The 20,508-nt window shown below is 39.2% G+C and overlaps 1 protein-coding gene across 3 annotated transcripts in view; it reads right to left on the reverse strand.

Annotated features, from left to right (window-relative positions):
• The window catches only part of PRELID2 (PRELI domain containing 2), a 705,022-nt gene that overhangs the window by 170,784 nt on the left and 513,730 nt on the right, over positions 1-20,508 (reverse strand). For 2 of the 3 annotated variants that reach the window (XR_010942158.1, XR_010942160.1), the window contains exon 10: positions 3,940-4,037. The gene's annotated coding sequence lies outside the window, so the exon portion shown is untranslated. Of the gene's footprint in view, positions 1-3,939; positions 4,038-20,508 lie in introns of those variants that run through there. The other variant, XR_010942159.1, reaches the window with a different exon arrangement.

Raw genomic sequence — 20,508 nt, forward strand, 5'->3', positions numbered from 1 at the left:
CTAATAACCACAAATCTCATCTGAGTTTGACTTTTTTTTTAGGTTCCACACATAATTGTGATCATATGGTATTAATCTTTCTCTGTCTGACTTATGTCACTTAGCATAACGCCCTCAAGATCCACCCGTGCTGTCACAAACAGCAGGATATCTTCATTTTTCATGGCTGAATAATATTCCATTGGGTATATATACCACAACTTCTTTATCCATTCATCCATCAATGGACATTTAGGTTGTTTTCATGTCTTGGCTATTGTAAATAATGCTGCCATGAACATGGTGGTATAGATATCTTTTGGAGTTAGTGCTTTTCTTTTCTTTGGATATGTTCCTAGAAGTGGGGTTGCTGATCATATGGCAGTTCTATTTTTAATTTTTTGAGGATTCTCCATAATGTTTTCCACAGTGACTGTACCAGTTTACAACCCCACCAATAGTGCACAACAGTTTTCTTCACATCCTTGCCAGCATTTCTTACCTCTTGTCTTTTTGGTGATGGTCATTCTAACAGGCATGAGGTGATATCTCATAGTGGTTTTGGTTTGCATTTCCTTGATGATTAAAGATGTTGAGCATCTTTTCATGTACCTATTGGCCATTTTACATCTGTTTTTGGAAAAATTTAGGTCTTTGCCCATTTTTTAATTGGATTATTTGGTTTTATTTTGCTATTGAGTTGTATGAGTTCTTTACATATTTCGGACATTAACCCCTTAACAGATATATGATTTGCAAATATTTTTTTCCCATTCCATAGGTTGTCTTTTCACTTTGTTGACTGTTTTGTTGTTGTGCAGAAGCTTTTTACCTTGATGCAGTCCTACTTGTTTATTTTTTGATATTGTTGCTTGTGCCTTAAGTTCTGCAATCAAAAATTCATTGCCATGTCAAGGAAATTTTTTCCTATGCTTTCTTCTAGGAGTTTCATGGTTTCAGGTCTTACATTTAAGTCTTTTTGAGTTAATTTTTGTGAGTGGAGTAAGATGGAGCTATATGATTTATTTTAGTTTTACCGTTGGTTAATTTGGTCTATAACTTTTACATATTTGCATATGATCTTAGTAGTTTTACCAGGCTTTGCAAATGTTAACAGCGAACCTGGTTAGAAATTGCCACACACAGTGTGAACTTTCCTTTATTTCTGTTATTTATCTTCCGTTGTTTAGTCCTTCCAGGCAACTGCAGGGGAAGCCAGACCCCATGGCCTTAGGCATGATGCTTCATCTCATGTTGATGCAATGTAAGGAGCCACCGCTTCCTGGGTCTGGTTGGGGCAGTCCTGGGTGCAGGAGGCTGCAGACCTCCCTCTGCAGCAGGTACAATGGAGCCCAGGCCAGAGCTCAGTCCTCACCCTGAAGGGAGCTCAGAGAGCTGGTGGCCTATCTCTCCATGACACAAGCAGCTAAGTTTTGTGGGTGGATAGGGCCAAGTGAATATAGGAAGACATTTAAACTGAGTCTGATATACTTGCTAAAGATGCTCTGTAACTCTGCAAAAAGGAGACTACATCTCACCCCCAATATGTCAAATCTGACCCACCCCCACCTACTCCAGAGTCTCCCAGTCCTCTGTGTGTGACACGCCTACTCAACTGACTCCACCTACACCCAGCAAGTGTTCATTAGCTCCATTTGGAATACAACCATCTGAGATTGAGTCCCCAGATCATTTCAGTTCAGTGTGGAGGGCCCTGGCAGGAACCAGAGAGATGCTCTGATAGCTGTACCCAACAGTAGCCCATGTATCCTCAGCAGGGAATGTGAGTCATAGGAACTGGACCATCAGAACCAGCAGGACCATCAGGGCAGGAAAAAGGGGGATATTAGCTCAGATCCCATTTGCTTTTGGTGCTTTTCCCAAAACTCTGAAAAACAGCCTTGACCTGAACATTTATGTGTGATCATTTACCAGGCCTCCTGGCAGAGGTAGTCTGAACCCCACATTCTCGGGCCTGTCTGTTTAACATATGATTTCCCCTAACCGTTCCTTGCTCTAGAGCTCTGTGTGTGTTCAGCCCAGTTAAAGTGAGAAGTGCAGCAGTGAATGAGGTGTCTTTTGAAGGGAGAAGGCAGTAATAAACTCTCATAAATGCCACCACTAACTATGCTACCCAGCAGGCATGAGCCATTATCAGACTGAGAGAGGGCACCAGGTGTCTCAAGATGACTGATGGCCCCTTACCTATCTTAGCCATTATTCTTAGAGACAAGCGTAGAACCTGAATGCCCAGCAGTTCTAGGATATGTACATATATATCCTGTCTGTATGGATGGCTCTGTGATTTAGTGCTAAAAACATACCTCTAGGAGCAAAATAGATGTGCTAGTCGACAAAGAGTTAAGCTACAGAAAGAATCATCAATCTCCTCTGCTGTAATGGTCACTTTGCCTTCCTTTTTTGTAATGTGATATCTTTTAAAACATTTTTTATGGCCTGTCCTTACTTTTCAGTTTTCACACATTATAATTCCAAGTTGAATTTCTTCTAACTATATTGCAGGGTACTGTAGGCACACTGACAAGAATGTTCTTACAAATTAATGCTGATTACTCTGTCATCGTATAGACCTACTTATCTACATATCTATCGAGATAAATGGACAGATAATAGATAGGTGGATAGGTAGGTGCATAAGTAGGTAGATAAATAGGTAGATAATGTAGATTTTTTTAACATCTTTATTGGAGTATAATTGCTTTACACTGTTGTGTTAGTCTCTGCTGTATAACAAAGTGAATCAGCTACATGTATACATATATCCCCATATCCCTTCCCTCTTGCATCTCCCTCCCACCCTCCCTATCCCACACCACTAGCTGGTCACAAAGCACCGAGCTGATCTCCCTGTGCTACGTGGCTGCTTCCCACTAGCTATCTATTTTATATTTGGTAGTGTATATATGCCCATGCCACTCTCTCACTTCGTCCCAGTTTACCCTTCCCCCTCCCCGTGTCCTAAGTCCATTCTCTAGTCTGCGTCTTTATTCCTGTCCTGCCCCTAGGTTCTTCAGAACCATTTTTTTTTTTTAGATTCCATATGTATGTGTTAGCATACAGTATTTGTTTTTCTCTTTCTGACTTACTTCACTCTGTATGACAGACTCTAGGTCCATCCACTTCACTACAAATAACTAAATGTTGTTTCTTTTCATGGCTGAGTAATATTCCATTGTATATATGTGCCACATCTTCTTTATCCATTCATCTGTCGATGGACAGTTATGTTGCTTCCATGTCCTGGCTATTGTAAATAGTGCTGCAATGAACATTGTGGTACATGACTCTTTTTGAGTTATGAGAAACACATATTTTAAATTAAGGAGTTGGAAGGTATTCCTTTGTCTAAGATAATGTACTCTTATTTCAGCAAACATTTATTTAACATTTATTAATTTCAGCACTTCAAGCTGAGCCTTAACATATTGTGGGCACTGAAATATAGCTTCTAGAAAGAACTCAAAAATGGGTGGTGGCAACTAAGGATTCAAATAGGATGTGAACACTTTCTGAAAGGCACTGTTGTTTTTACAAAGCAGTCTTCACAAAGCCATGTTGATCACAGAGACATTTTGATGCCATTATTTTTTTTTTCCTTTATCTAAATTAAGAGGCAAAACAGACATTCCCTAGGCCCCAATCAATCCGTGACCCCACTCAGAGAACGGAATAGGGCTCAGGAATGTCTTAGGCAGTAGGGATGAAGTAAAGGTCTGAGAAATGTTTTGTTTCTAAAACTGGATCATTAGAAGTTGTTCTTACACTTTGACACATGAAAATATCTCTACCTCAAAGTGGTCATGTCAAATAATAGAGCTTAATCAGTTGCATTAAAATGCAGTATTTGATGCCTGGGGCTTTATCTCTCCTCTGCATTTGTAAGCAAACATAAAGAAGAGAAAAAAAGCTGTAAGAATTAATCAACACAAAGAATATTACCAGAGATTGATGTTCTTGAATCTCTGAAGAGAAAGGGCATTACTGTAGAACAGGGTGTTCTGAGCAGAGTTCATGAAGAGGGGACATCCAAGCTAGATCTGAAAGATAAAAAGAAAAATGACATGGGTAAAGACACGGAGGCTTCTTTGAGGGACTGTATTGAAGTGTTGATGCTGGAGAAGAGCAAAAACTAAGGGCAGAAAAAAAATTGGTGCAGAACTGCAGAAGGATTTAATAGTTAGGCTAAACAGAACTTTGCCCTGCTGGCAAACAGGAGACCCTGTAACTTAGGGAACCAGTTGCATTGAGTGTTTAAAGAGGGTTTGCTGACAATGGTATGAGATGGACCTAATAAAATAATCTGTAATTGCCTCTGATCCAGTTCAATGCTCACTAGTAATAGTAGCTAATGTCGACTGAGTTCTTAACATGCCAAGTACTGGGCTCCGTCTTCCTAGCTCACTTAATCTTTACAACAACCCTATGAGCTCCACATTTTATAGCTCAGGGAACAAACAAAAGGTTTAGCAATTTGCACAAATTATATGAGATCAAGAGGGTAGAGCAAAGATATGACCCCAAAAGTGTGACTCCAACACCTATGCTCTGAAACCATGAAGCCATCCTGCCTCTCTCAGAAGCCTTGAAAGAAAACAGCTTCCCTGTAGCTTACCTAAGGAAAAGGCTGGTTGCCCCGGTCAGCCTGCAGTCATGTGTTTTTACCAAATGATATGATACCAGACTGCTTCTCTTAACCCCCAAATCAGAGCATGGACAAACAGTTTAAATCACGGCTTAACCACTTACTATTCATGTGGCTTTAGATATATTACTCAGTCTTTCCTTGCCTCACCTTACTCATCTGGAAAAAATGGCGATTATAATGGCATCTTGCTTCTAGGCTTGTGGCGAGAATTAAAGGAATACATGTAAAACATTTAGAAGAGTACCTGGCACAGAGTGAGCACTTAGTAAGTGTTTATAATTGTCGTTATTCATTTGGGGGAAATTTAATCAGTTAGTAATCCAGTTTTCAATTGACTTCCTATGTAATAGTTTGGGTAGAAGAGAATATGATGACTCTAGCCTACTCTGTTTGATATTTGTATTTTTCCTTACAATATCAACTTCAAAGATTGTTTGTCATTATCCACACTATGGTAATTTTAACCAAAGAAAATGCCACTTTTGGAAGAATTTCTGAGTGTCCAGATGCCCTTATCCAAGTGACAATGACCATGTGAGAGTCTGTGGACCTATTTGAAACTGTCAAAATGGTCATGATTTATATTAATGGAGCAATCAATTCTTAACTATAGAGATGATAGATATTCTGTAAAATTTAACTTAAACTACCTTTTCTGATTCATGATGCTGGGTCACCTCTTCCTTCTGTCATCTCTAGCTCCATCTATTGGATTTCTCGACCCCACCAAAGGTTACATTCATCATGATCGTTTCTGACACAGATCCTCTTATTCATCTCCTATTGGTTTCCTAGGAAGTTTCCAGCAGTAGTTATTTCAAAAGCATCTTTATAAATTCTAACTCTCACTCTCCATGATTACCAGATAACTTTTCTTCAATAGCAACAGGAAAAAAGGTGTCAGAGGAAGGCTCCCTTCCTCTCCCTTTCTCTCTTCCTCAAACTCTCTCAAAATAAACGTTCCAATCCTCCCTTGAATATTTTCCTTTCATTACTAGCCTGGGTATTCCAATTCTGTTCTCCATGCCAACATTTCCTACCTTAACCCCATCAGTCTCTAAGTTTTAACCTCCTCCTCTCAATTTGATTCATCTGTGATGGGCAACAGCCCAGATGTATAAGTCAAAATGGGCTAAATTATTTTGTTGTTGTTGTTTTTTCTTCTTTTTAGTTTTTGGTTTCTGGGTTTTTTTTTTTTTTTTTTAACACTTCAAAACCACTACTGAGGCAGAAACAAATTAACTCTGAAATCTTGGTGGTGTGCAGAAACCAAGGTTTATTTCTCATTCACTATATGTCCAAAACGTGTTGGCAAGGGCTCTGATCCCCATGGTCACTCAGGGACACAAGCTCACAGAGACTCTAGCATCTTATAATGCTACAATCCCACACAGGAGTTTACGAGTTTCCAGGGCCAGAGAAGAGCGAGAGGGGCTCCATGGTATGCATCCTGGGTAGTAGCACAGCCCCCATCCACCCATCCATTCCCCACTTAGAAGGGCCTATATTTGGTTTAATGCTCTGCTATAGCTATCTTGAAACTCATTTTTGAGTAAAAGGCCTCACATTTTCATTTTTCACTGGGGCCCCACAGACTATACAATCAATCCTGAGGGTTCCATAAGTACTGGGGCACATCTTCTATCCATTGACCTACCCCAGTGGCCAGTACTCAGTCCAGGGCCTTGATTTTTGCAAGGGTAGCTGGGAAATGTAGCTTTTAATACTGTATTTACTGGTGAACACATAGTATTTTGCCTGCCACATGAATGTCCCTACGCAATAACACAAATTCCACTATGCTTAGAGCTAAACAGACTGATAAAGGAACATTCTGATCATATTTCATGCAGTCCAGCAGGTTGAATGGTTCCCATTAACCCAGGTGTTTTATGAGATGGAAGAACACAGAAAGATATGGCATGCCCACTCTCTGGAAGCTTATATTCTAGAGTAGTGCTTTTCACACTTTAATGTGCGTACAAATCTCCTAAGTAAAATGGAGTTTTGGACTTGATAGCTCTGAAAAGGGACAGCGATTTTGTACTTTTACAAGTTTCCAAGTAATTCTGGGGTTATCAGCCTATAAAACGCCACTGTAGGTAGCAAGGTACTAGGTAATGCTATGAAACAAAAATATATAATGTAACAGGAAGTTAATACAATATATATATTTAAAGGCATGACTGCTAAATACTCATCTGGTTAAAAAAAAAAGGTTAAAAATGTTTTTGATTATAAAGAAAATTAGAGAAAATGAAGTTTTTTCTCTGCTGGAGATGTCTATCCTCCAGCAATTTTGTATTCCTTTGCATTTCCAGTATGCTTGCATTCTTAATGAGAGAGGAGGAAAGGGCTCTTCTTATTTGCAGGTTTATTCTTGGTCTGCTTCCATAATTGATACTGTCAGAGAATTGTGATTAACGCTCCATTTGTGAAAACCTGTTCACCTGAGAATGCACAATTTGGCAAAACTTCTCCGGCATCTGTCCTCAGACAATAGTCCCTTTGTTCTGTCCAGCCAAATTACAATGACTATTGCAGGCTACCATGAGGCGGTATTGGCAGGAAAGAGGCTGGAAGGTGGGCTCATTTGGAATGGCAGCAGAGAGGATGTATTTTCACTTCCATAGTAGGTGGCATGACTCTGTGACTGGGTATGCAGAGGAATATTCATCTTGTTTCTCTCCCACTTCTCACCCCCCGAAAAGTCACAGCATCACATTACTTGGCTAGTCTCATGGTTTAAAAACTGAGAAAGGTCAAATGGTTTGTTGAAGTACCAGGGTATAGTGTAATATCATAAAGAAATAAATCTGAAAAAATTCTCTGAGCTAGCCCCCATTTTTTAGTAAGTAGGGGAACTGGTGACCATTAAGAACTCAGAGTACCCTAGAGCTCTTCTGGTGGCCATTTCAAAGTGTCTATTTTCCAACTGACAGGTTGACTACCCTGGCCATAAGCAATTAGACTACACTACATAGTACTGTACAGTTGACCAAAGCATTTTAAATTATATTATTTTATAGTTAGGGGATATTTCAAATAGGCAAGGACCATGAGACCTTTGTCATGGATAAGGAAAGGGAGATGCCAAAATAGTTACTCAGCTGAGAACACAGCTCTACTAAGCAGCACTGCTGGGACCGAATCCCCTCTGCTTTTCATGGGATTGAAACACATGTTGTGTATCTCTGCCTAGCCGTGCGTTCTTTGCCTTACTCAACCTTTCATTTTCATGTAAGTAGTCTTATAAAATTTGTTTAGTTTAGTTGCTTGCTAAACCTAAAGGAGCCACTATTTTAAAATAAGTTTTATTGAAATACAATTTACATACCCTACAATTCACCCCTTTAAAGTGTACGGTTCAATGGTTTTTAGTATATTCACAGTTGTACAGCCACCACCGTAATCGACTGTAGAATATTTCATCGCCCCAGAAAGGAAACTCCCTACCCATTAGCATTCACTCCCCATTCCTCCCTAAACCACTTTCCTCCACACCCTCACCTCTAGAACACAAACCACTAATCTACTTTCTATTGTTAATGGACTGGCCTATTCTCCTCACTGATAGACTTTATTTTTCTAATTGGCAAGAAGAAAAAAAATGGAAAGAACAAAATCTGTTTTTCATCTACTAGAGACAACTTAGAGTTATTTATTCACTTTAGGCATACAGTGTTACAAATTTCAAAATTAGTAAGACTGTGGCAAATTTTCAAGAAAGTAACTGAAAGAGTTAGAGGGGTTTTGAAGGGACATTTATTTTTTATTTTTCTAACTTTGTATTTATAAAATTTTCAAAAATACAGAAGAGTATAAAGAATAATACATTATACTTACATTTACCACATAGATTCAACAGTGATTAAGATTTTGCCATATAGTTTTAATTTCTTTTCTGCATCATTTCAAAGTAAGTTGCTATATCATTTCTAGTCAATCAAAACTAAGGACAAGTGTCCTACATAATATTATTATGACACTTAAAAAGTTAACATTGTGAATTTGCTCTTTATTTGTATCTGAGATTCTAATTTTTAATAACGGAAATTTATGTAATTTACTATTGCTTTTCCAGTAATCCTTTACTACCTGTATCTTATCTGACTCTGACTTTTATATTTTGCTATTTTTTTTTAATTGTAATTTTTATTGTATGACTTATAATTTGTTTTCTCTAATCTTGAAAGATAAATAAATTTAGAAGGTTATAACTGTGTTTTAAATCCTCCCTTTTACTAATATACTCTACAATCATTCTTAAATCTCTATTTATGCATATGGATGTATCCAAAGAGGAAGAATAAACTCCAACTCCTTTTTATATAAAGTGAAGAATTAGGAACATTTTAGTTTCACTTTCTTCAGCTTTTTTCTCTCCATGACTAATTGACCTGAAAGTCCTGAAGTCTGCTTGTTCTTCTTTATTTTGTTTTTTGTGCAGCTATCATACCAGTTAGACATTCTTTGTGGAAATGGCATATCCTCACACATATGCACCAAGTGGCAGTTTCAAATATAATTGACAAGATGGAAATTCTGGAAATAACCTACATGTCCATGAAAAATGTTAAGGTGGCACATTTTACATGGAATGCTAGACTGAACCTACACAAGGCATGGAGGACACTGAAAATGGCAATCATGGATATGTTAATTAGCTTGATTGTGGTGATCATTTCATAATGTATATGTATATCAAAACATCAAGTCATACGTCTTAAATATATACAACTTTTATATGTCAATTATACCTCAAAAAAACTGTTAAAACATAATACTCAAAACTCATAATTTCCTAATTATTTTACTATATTTACTATTATCCGTGCTCTTGAGGTAATTTACCTCTCTTGTGTGTATCTGGTGGAAGCACTACATAATGTTGTGCTACTATATTTCTTCTCCCAGCTCCACATTCAGTGATGTCACATGTGTAGCTTGAAATTGGACATGGTAAAAGTATTGGCACCACAGGAACCAGGAAACACTACAAATCAGGGCCTGGTTATTGTTTTCTTTGTTTTGTTTTTCACTGTCCAGACTAACCAAGTGGAGAAAATGTTAGTAATGTGTATTACATTTAAAATTTTGCTGTAACTATGACATTATCAATAGCACAAAAAGGAAATATCCTTCCAGTATTCAAAATTATTATCTGAACCATCAAAGAAGTTGCTCACGTTGTTGACATACTAGTGACATTCTGACGCATGTCTTTGTCATCTTTTTTAAAAAATTAATTTATTTATTTATTTTCAGCTGCACTGGGTCTTTGTTGCTGTGTGTGGGCTTTCTCTAGTTGCAACAAGCGGGGACTACTCTTCTTTGCAGTGTGCGGGTTTCTCATTGCGGTGGCTTCTCTTGTGGTGACTTCTCTTGTTATGGAGCACGGGCTTTAGGTGTGCAGGCTTTAGTAGTTGAGGCACGCGGGGGCTCAGTAGTTGCAGCTGATGGGCTCTAGAGCACAGGCTCAGTAGTTGTGGACCAGGGCTCGAACTTGTGTCCCCCGCATTGGTAGGTGGATTTTTTTTTTTTGCGGTACACGGGCCTCTCACTGTTGTGGCCTCTCCTGTTGTGAAGCACAGGCTCCGGACGCACAGGCTCAGCAGCCATGGCTCAGGGGCCCAGTCACTCCGCGGCATGTGGGATCTTCCCAGACCGGGGCACGAACCCGTGTCCCCTGCATCAGCAGGTGGACTCTCAACCACTGCGCCACCAGGGAAGCCCATGGCAGGTGGAATCTTAACCACTGTGCCACCAGGGAAGTCCCTGTCTTTGATCTTACTCATTAACATAAAGAAAAACATCAACCAACATTCATGTTGGAACTATTCTTGGAGACCCAATTGTTAAACATGTACCAGCACACCACTGTGTCAATCCCCCCAAACATACATCATATCACTAAAATCTCTATCTCTTCCCTCCACTCCCAATGTGCAAGGAATAGAAATCTGATGCAGAATTTATTTATTTATTTATTTATTTTCTCTCTTTTTTTAATTGGAGTAAAATTGCTTTACAATGTTGTGTTAGTTTCTGCTGTACAATGAAGCGGATCAGCTATATGTATACATATATCCCCTCCCTCCTGGACCTCCCTCCCATCCCCACATCCCACCCATCTAGGTCATCACAGAGCAACGAGCTGAGCTCCCTGTGTTATACAGCAGGTTCCCACTAGCTATCCATTTTACACATGGTAGTGTACTTATGTCAAACCTAATCTCCCAATTCGTCCCACTCTCCCCTTCTCCCACTGGGTCCACATGTCCATAATTTAAAAGGTTTATTAGACAGATTAGAAACAGGGTGAAAATAAAAATACGAGAACAATTCCTATAATCATATCACTGCCTGCAGTTTTCAGAAAACATTCTGTATTTACTGGAGCTTAGACCTAGATCTGAGAGTTAGGGCTACTCATTGGAGCAAGATGTATTTCTACTAGGGAAATAGAGCTTAAAAACATCATGTTTCCCAGCTTGTTTGGATGAACCCCATTTATGTCAGTTCCTAAGGCCATTTTATATAAAAGAAGAGCTTCTAGCAAAATTACCAACAAAGTTTGCTCCCTCACTGAAAATGTGTATGCATGTAAACGATGTCTCATTTAGTCCTTTCCCCCTCATTTACCACAATTCCATCTAACTTTGAAGAATATAGTCTTGATCTCACTAATCATCACATTTCTAAAAGATCATTTTATCTAAGAAGAAATCAAATTCCACCAAGATATTTCTTGCCCTTTTGGAATCCATTTTATGGCTCACAGTGGTAGAAGGAAATGGTTTCTAGTTGGAAGATCAGTGGTTTAAAAGTAAGGGTATAATAGACACAATGTCAGAGTTCATTAGTAGATAACTGGGGGTCCACTGTGGACTCAGGGCAATTCCTTGTGTTTGTCCAGTTTAAAGCTTGCTTTCCTATACATCATCCCATTGGGTCCTGACAACGGTCTTTAAGGGTATCAGTGCATTTTAGCAATATTTTTTCCAGAACACACTGAGCATAAAAGTTAGATAAAACATTACCAAGATGCAGAAAAGGGTGCCCCTGAGTGGTAGGTTTTAAAATGGTCCTATGATGGAAGAAGTCCAGCAGCTAGGAAGCTGATTCAGGGTAGCCTGTGAACTCCAAAAACAAACTTAGCTTTTAAGTCAGCTTGTGCTTTTCCCAGGCCTGTTTGTCTTTAAACCCTTTTCTTACCCTTAGCCTGATCCTTTCTGTAATGCAGGGTGGGGGACAGTTGACCTCTGAAAGTTTTGTTTGCCAGGATACCAAGTTATTTGACTTCTGACTGAGTTGAACAATAGATGGGTTAGTGAGAGACTAGAGGGTGGAGAGAAGATAGAGGCCAGGGTATTCTTTTTTCTGTGGTCATTGAATAGCCCCAGCAGGCTAAATCTCTTCTGTGACATTAGGTCACTCCATAAAAACCTTTCGAGGTTCACTTCTATCAGGTGATCTCGTCCCCGGGGCTCCAGTAACACCACCTACTCCCTGTGTTCCGCTAGCCTAGGAATGGTGCTAGTTTCCCACTGGTACTCATCTATAGGGTACCTCACTGTGACATGTTTGATGCTCAGTAAACACCTCACCTGGGTATCCAGTGCCTGCTTTCTCTTATAAATAGTAGAAGTGATTTCTGTGTTCCTACTTAGATCCTGACGGACACACAGATTATCAAAATTCTAGTTCCATAGATCTCATTTTAATAATAATAATAGCAACTAACATTTGCCAAAAGCCTATTAGATGCCAGATACTGTTTTAAAAACTGGGGACTCTCAGCAACCATTTGGGGTAGGAATTTTTGTTATTCCACCTTACAGATGGAATAACAAAGAAAGAAACTTTCTAAGAAACTGAGGCAGTGTGTATTCATACTATCCCCAAATGTTTAGTAAATATTATTTAGAGTTACAGTCAAGTCTCGACTGGGCTCCTGGGAAGGAAGGGAAGGATTATTATTTTTTTGGGAGGGGGGGAAGGATTATTTTTTGATGTTATGCTAAAGTATTATAGGAGTATCCACCTTTCCAAAAGGCCAACACGGTGATGCCACTCATTTTAAGGAAGATACAGCAAAGGCATGCAAATTTCAGAAGCTGAGGGCTTCCCTGGTGGCACAGTGGTTGAGAGTTCGCCTGCCAATGCAGGGGACACGGGTTCGTGCCCCGGTCTGGGAAGATCCCACATGCTGTGGAGCGGCTCGGCCCATGAGCCATGGCCGCTGAACCTGCGCGTCCGGAGCCTGTGCTCCACAACGGGAGAGGCCACAACAGTGAGAGGCCCACATACCGGGGGGGGGAAAAAAAATTTCAGAAGCTGAGCCTTAACTGTCCATCCCAGCCACCACCTTCCACACACAAAATTGCCTTTCTTTGCTAAAATTATCAGTGTCTATTTTATTTTGCTAATGAAGGCAGAAATTCCATGCAATCTAATTTGTCTAAATCAAATGGGATACATAAAGAATGATAAGATGGGGGCTTCCCTGGTGGCGCAGTTGTTGGGAATCTGCCTGCCAATGCAGGGGACACGGGTTCGAGCCCTGGTCTGGGAGGATCCCACACGCCGCGGAGCAACTGGACCCGTGAGCCACAACTGCTGAGCCTGCGCGTCTGGAGCCTGTGCTCCGCAACAAGGGAGGCCACAACAGTGAGAGACCTGCGCACTGCGATGAAGAGTGGCCCCCACTCGCTGCAGCTAGAGAGGGCCCTCGCACAGAAACGAGGACCCAACGCAGCCAAAAATAATAAATAAATAAATAAAAATTAAAAAAAAAAAGAATGATAACATGACTCACCATCTAGTCTTGCATGTATTCTACAGCAAGTTCTTGAAAAGGAGGGTTTCTGAGAACAAGGTTAATGGCACACCTTCATATGCCATGAATTCCATCACAGTGCTCAAGGATTCCATGGTATTGGACTAAAAGGACTGGAGTTTCCCTAATAATGTCAACTGAAGCAACTGGTATCCACCCGTGCACTTTCTGAATCTTTTCTCCAGTAATGTAGTAGAATCGTCTCATGTTGGAAACCAGCCCCACCAATGATTAAAGGTGTTTATTCATGAAATTACTTTGGTCTCAAAGCTGAGCTCCACTCTGGATGATAAGCATGCCACCAGAGTCCAGGTGTCAGAATATAAAGCATCTCAACTTTCACAAGAGCAGTACTTTATGTTCATTACCCCTGCAAATCTGTGTGAAATATATACCACTGCCTTTTTGTCAATACCATTTTCATCACAGCCAAAAACCAATTTAATAAGCTCAGTTCACCAGCCCTATCCCTTTGACTTCTCCTTTTCCCAAAGGGAAATATAATCCATTTTTAACCATTCAGATACTTAAAAGATTCTTTTATGTGCAGTCTCAGTTCATTATGAATAAAATACATTTTATTCTTCTGTTCCATTTACTCTGGTTACATGCTGGCTTGGATTTAAGATGCAGTGTCTCGACCGCAGAGACGGGCATGAGACGCTAAGGCTGCTGCTGCCGCCACCAAGAAGCCTGTGTGCGAGCACAGGTCACTCTCCACACCTCCCTTCCGGGGAGCCGGTGCAGCCCACCACTGCCAGGGTCACGGGATCCAGGGACAGCTTCCCTGGGAGAACGCACGGCGCGCCTCAGGCTGGTGCAACATCACTCTGGCCTCTGCCGCTGCAGGCTCACCCCGCACTCCGTGCCCCTCCCTCCCCCCGGCCTGAGTGAGCCAGAGCCCCCGAATCAGCGGCTCCTTTAACCCTGTCCTGTCTGAGCGAAGAACAGACGCCCTCAGGCGACCTACATGCAGAGGCGGGGCCAAATCCAAAGCTGAACCCAGGGAGCTGTGCGAACAAAGAAGAGAAAGGGAAATCTCTCCCAGCAGCTTCAGGAGCAGTGGATTAAATCTCCACAGTCAACTTGATGTACCCTGCATCGGTGGAATACCTGAATACACAATGAATCATCCCAAATTGAGGCGGTGGACTTTGAGAGCAAGATTTATTATTTTTCCACCTTTTCCTCTTTTTGTGAGTGTGTATGTGTATGCTTCTCTGTGAGATTTTGTCTGTATAACTTTGCTTTCACCATTTGTCCTAGGGTTCTATCTGTCCGTTTTTTGGGGGGGTTTTAAAAAATTTTTTTTCTTAATAATTATTTTTTTATTTTAATAACTTTATTTTACCTTACTTTATTTTCTTTTCTTTTATCCTGTTTCTTTCTTTCTTTCTACTTGTTCTCCCTTCTATTCTGAGCCGTGTGGATGAAAGGCTCTTGGTGCTACAGCCAGACGCAGGGCTGTGCCTCTGAGGTGGGAGAGCCAACTTCAGGACACTGGTCCACAAGACACCTCCCAGCTCCACATAATATCAAACGGTGAAAATCTCTGAGAGATATCAATCTCAACACCAACACCCAGCTTCACTCAACGACCAGCAAGCTACAGTGCTGGACACCCTATGCCAAACAACTAGCAAGACAGGAACACAACCCCACCCATTAGCAGAGAAGCTGCCTAAAATCATAATAAGTCCACAGACACCCGAAAACACACCACCAGACATGGACCTACCCACCAGAAACACAAGATCCAGCCTCATCCACCAGAACACAGGCACTAGTCCCCTCCACCAGGAAGCCTACACAACCCACTGAACCAACTTTAGCCACTGGGGACAGACACCAAAAACAATGGAAACTACAAACCTGCAGCCTGCAAAAAGGAGACCCCAAACACAGTAAGATAAACAAAATAAGAAAACAGAAAAACACACAGCAGATGAAGGAGCAAGATAAAAACCCACCAGACCTAACAAATGATGAGGAAATAGGCAGTCTACCTGAAAAAGAATTCAGAATAATGATGTTAAAAATGATCCAAAATCTTGGAAATAGAAGAGAGAAAATGCAAAAAACACTTAACAAGGACCTAGAAGAACTAAAGATGAAACAAGCAACGATGAACAACACGATAAATGAAATTTAAAATACTCTAGATGGGATCAATAGCAGAATAACTGAGGCAGAAGAAGGGATAAGTGACCTGGAAGATAAAATAGTGGAAATAACTACTGCAGAGCAGAATAAAGAAAAAGGAATGAAAAGAACTGAGGACAGTCTCAGAGACTTCTGGGACAACATTAAACGCACCAACATTCGAATTATAGGGGTTCCAGAAGAAGAAGAGAAAAAGAAAGGGACTGAGAAAATATTTGAAGAGATTATAGTTGAAAACTTCCCTAATATGGGAAAGGAAATAGTTAATCAAGTCCAGGAAGCACAGAGTCCCATGCAGAATAAATCCAAGGAGAAACATGCCAAGACATATTAATCAAACTGTCAAAAAGTAAATACAAAGAAAACGTATTAAAAGCAGCAAGGGAAAAACAACAAATAACACACAAGGGAATCCCCATAAGGTTAACAGCTGATCTTTCAGCAGAAACTCTGCAAGCCAGAAGGGACTGGCAGGACATATTTAAAGTGACGAAGGAGAAAAACCTACAACCAAGATTACTCTACCGAGCAAGGATCTCATTCAGATTTGATGGAGAAATTAAAACCTTTACAGACAAGCAAAACTGAGAGAATTCAGCACCACCAAAACAGCTTTACAACAAATGCTAAAGGATCTTCTCTAGACAAGAAACACAAGAGAAGGAAAAGACCTATAATAACAAACCCAAAACAATTAAGAAAATGGGAATAGGAACATACATATCGATAATTACCTTAAATGTAAATGGATTAAATGCTCACACCAAAAGACAAGACCCATATATACGCTGTCTACAAGAGACCCACTTCAGACCTAGAGACACATACAGACTGAAAGTGAGGGGATGGAAAAAGATATTCCATGCAAATGGAAACCAAAAGAAAGCTGGAGTAGCAATTCTCATGTCAGACAAAATAGACTTAAAAATAAAGACTATTAGAAGAGACAAAGAAGGACACTACATAATGATCAAGGGATCGATCCAAGAAGAAGATATAACAATTGTAAATATTTATGCACCCAACATAGGAGCACCTCAACACATAAGACAAATACTAACAGCCATAAAAGGGGAAATCGAAAGTAACACATTCATAGAAGGCGACTTTAACACCCCACTTTCACCAATGGACAGATCATCCAAAATGCAAATCAATAAGGAAACACAAGCTTTAAATGATACATTAAACAAGATGGACATAATTGATATTTATAGGACATTCCATTCAAAAACAACAGAATACACATTTTTCTCAAGTGCTCATGGAACATTCTCCAGGATAGATCATATCTTGGGTCACAAATCAAGCCTTGGTAAATTTAAGAAAATTGAAATTGTATCAAGTATCTTTTCCACCCACAACGCTATGAGACTAGATATCAATTACAGGAAAAGATCTGTAAAAAACAGAAACACATGGAGGCTAAACAATACACTACGTAATAACGAAGTGATCACTGAAGAAATTAAAGAGGAAATCAAAAAATACCAAGAAACAAATGACAATGGAGACATGACGACCCAAAACCTATGGGATGCAGCAAATGCAGTTCTAGGAGGGAATTTTGTAGCAATACAATCCTACCTCAAGAAACAAGAAACACCTCAAAAAAATTACCTAACTTTACACTTAAAGGAACTAGAGAAACAAGAACAAACAAAACCCAAAGTTAGTAGAAGGAAACAAATCATAAAGATCAGAGCAGAAATAAATAAAATAGAAACAAAGAAAACAGTAGCATAAAAGCTGGTTCTTTGAGAAGATAAACAAAATTGATAAATCTTTAGCCAGATTCATCAAGAAAAAGAGGGAGAGGACTCAAATCAATACAATTAGAAATTAAAAGAAGAAGTTACAACAGACACCGCAGAAAAACAAAACATCATGAGAGACTACTACAAGCAACTCTGTGCCAATAAAATGGACAACCTGGAAGAAATGGACAAATTCTTAGAAATGCACAACCTGCCAAGACTGAATCGGAAGAAATAGAAAATATGAACAGACCAATCACAAGCACTGAAATTGAGACTGTGATTAAAAATCTTCCAACAAACTAAAGTCCAGGACCAGATGGCATCACAGGTGAATTCTATCAAACATTTAGGGAAGAGCTAACAGCCATCCTTCTCAAATTCTTCCAAAAAATTGCAGAGGAAGGAACACACCCAAACTCATTCTATGAGGCCACCATCACCCTAATACCAAAACCAGACAAAGACACTACAAAAAAAGAAAATTACAGACCAATATCACTCATGAATATAGATGCAAAAATCCTCAACAAAATACTAGCAAACAGAATGCAACAACACATTAAAAGGATCATACACCATGATCAAATGGGATTTATCCCAGGGATGCACGGATTCTTCAACATACTCAAATCAATCAATGTGATACACCATATTAACAAACTGAAGAATTAAAACTATATAATCATTTCAATAGATGAAGAAAAAGCTTTTGACAAAATTCAACACGCATTTATGATAAAAATTCTCCAGAAAGTGGCCAGAGGGAACCTACCTCAACATAATAAAGACCATATATGACAAACCCACAGCAAACATCATTCTCAATGGTGAAAAACTGAAACCATTTCCTTTAAGATCAGGAACAAGACAAGGATGCCCACTCTTGCCACTGTTATTCAAAATAGTTTTGGAAGTCCGAGCCATGGCAATCAGAGAAGAAAATAAAAGGAATACAAATCAGAAAAGAAGAAGTACAACTGTCATTGTTTGCAGATGACATGATGCTATACACAGGTAATCCTAAAGATGCCACCAGAAAACTACTAGAGCTAATCAATGAATTTGGTAAAGTTGCAGGATACAAAATTACTGCACAGAAATCTCTTGCGTTCCTATACACTAACAAAAAAAGATCAGAAAGAAAAATTAATGAAACAATCCCATTCACCATTGCAGCAAAAAGAATAAAATACCTAGGAATAAACCTACCTAAGGAGGTAAAAGACCTGTACTTAGAAAACAATAAGACACTGATCAAAGAAATCAAAGATGACACAAACAGATGGAGAGATATACCATGTTCTTGGATTGGAAGAATCAATATTGTGAAAATGACTATACTACCCTAAGGAATCTACAGATTCAATGCAATCCTTATCAAATTACCAGTGGCATTTTTTACAGAACTAGAACAAAAAGTCTTAAAGTTTGTATTAAAACACAAAAGACCCCAAATAGCAAAAGCAATCTTAAAGGAAAAAAACGGAGCTGGAGGAATCAGACTCCCTGACTTCAGATTATACTACAAAGCTACAGGAATGAACACAATATGGTACTGGCACAAAAACAGAAATATAGATCAATGGAACAGGATAGAAAGCCCAGAGATAAACCCACGTACTTTTGGTCAACTAATTTATGACAAAAGAGGCAGGGATTTACAATGGAGAAAAGACAGTCTCTTTGATAAGTGGTGCTGGGAAAACTGGACAGCTACATGCAAAAGAATGAAATTAGAATACTCTCTAACACCATACACAAAAATAAACTCAAAATGGATTAAAGACCTAAATATAAGACCGGACACTATAAAACTCTTAAAGGAAACCATAGGAACAACACTCTTTGACATAAATCACAGCAATATCTTTTTTGACCCACCACCTAGAGTAATGGAAATAAAAACAAAAATAAACATATGGGACCTAATGAAATTTAAAAGCTTTTGCACAGCAAAGGAAACTATAAACAAGAAAACCCTCAGAATGGGAGAAAATATTTGCAAACAAATCAACAGACAAAGGATTAATCTCCAAAATATATAAACAGCTAATGCAGCTCAATATTAAAAAAAAACCAACAAGCCAATCACGAAATGGGCAGAAGCCCTCTACAGAAATTTCTCCAAAGAAGACATACAGATGGCCAAGAGGCATATGAAAAGCTGCTCAACATCACTAATTATTAGAGAAACGCAAATCAAAACCACAATGAGGTATCACCTCACACCAGTTAGAATGGGCATCATCAGAAAATCTATAAACAACAAATGCTGGAGAGGATGTGAAGAAAAGGGAAACCTTTTGCACTGCTGGTGGGAATGTAAATTGATACAGCCACTATGGAGAACAGTATGGAGGTTCCTTAAAAAATTAAAAATAGAATTACCATATGACCCAGCAATCCCACCCCTGGGCATATACCCAGAGAAAACCATAATTCAAAAAGACACATGCACCCCAATGTTCACTGCAGCACTATTTACAATAGCCAGGTCATTGAAGCAACCTAAATGCCCATCGAGAGATGAATGGATAAAGAAGATGTGGTACATATATACAATGGAATATCACTCAACTATAAAAAGAAACGAAATTGGGTCATTTATAGAGACATGGATGGACCTAGAGACTGTCATACAGAGTGAAGTAAGTCAGAAAGAGAAAAACAAGTATCATAGATTAACGCATATATGTGGAATCTAGAGCGATGGTACAGATGAACCGGTTTGCAAGGCAGAAATAGAGACACAGATGTAGGGAACAAACATATGGACACCAAGGGGGGATAACGGGGGTGGGGGTTGGGATGAACTGGGAGATTGGGATTGACATATATACACTAATATGCATAAAATAGACAACTAATAAGAACGTGCTGTGTAAAATAAATAAATAAAAGAAAATTTTAAAAAAATCCGTATTATCTAGACAGGAATACTTTTAGGTGAAATAAAAAAATGACTGGGGTTTTCTTTCAAATAATCCAGAAAGAAAGAGGAGAGGAAAAATCGAACAAGATTAGCATGATTGATATTGTTGCATAATGAAAACTTAAAAGTTACCACATTCAAGGACAAGAAAAATATATAAAATTCC

The sequence above is a fragment of the Pseudorca crassidens genome, chromosome 3, assembly GCF_039906515.1.
Source record: "Pseudorca crassidens isolate mPseCra1 chromosome 3, mPseCra1.hap1, whole genome shotgun sequence".
Taxonomy (NCBI): Eukaryota; Metazoa; Chordata; class Mammalia; order Artiodactyla; family Delphinidae; genus Pseudorca; species Pseudorca crassidens.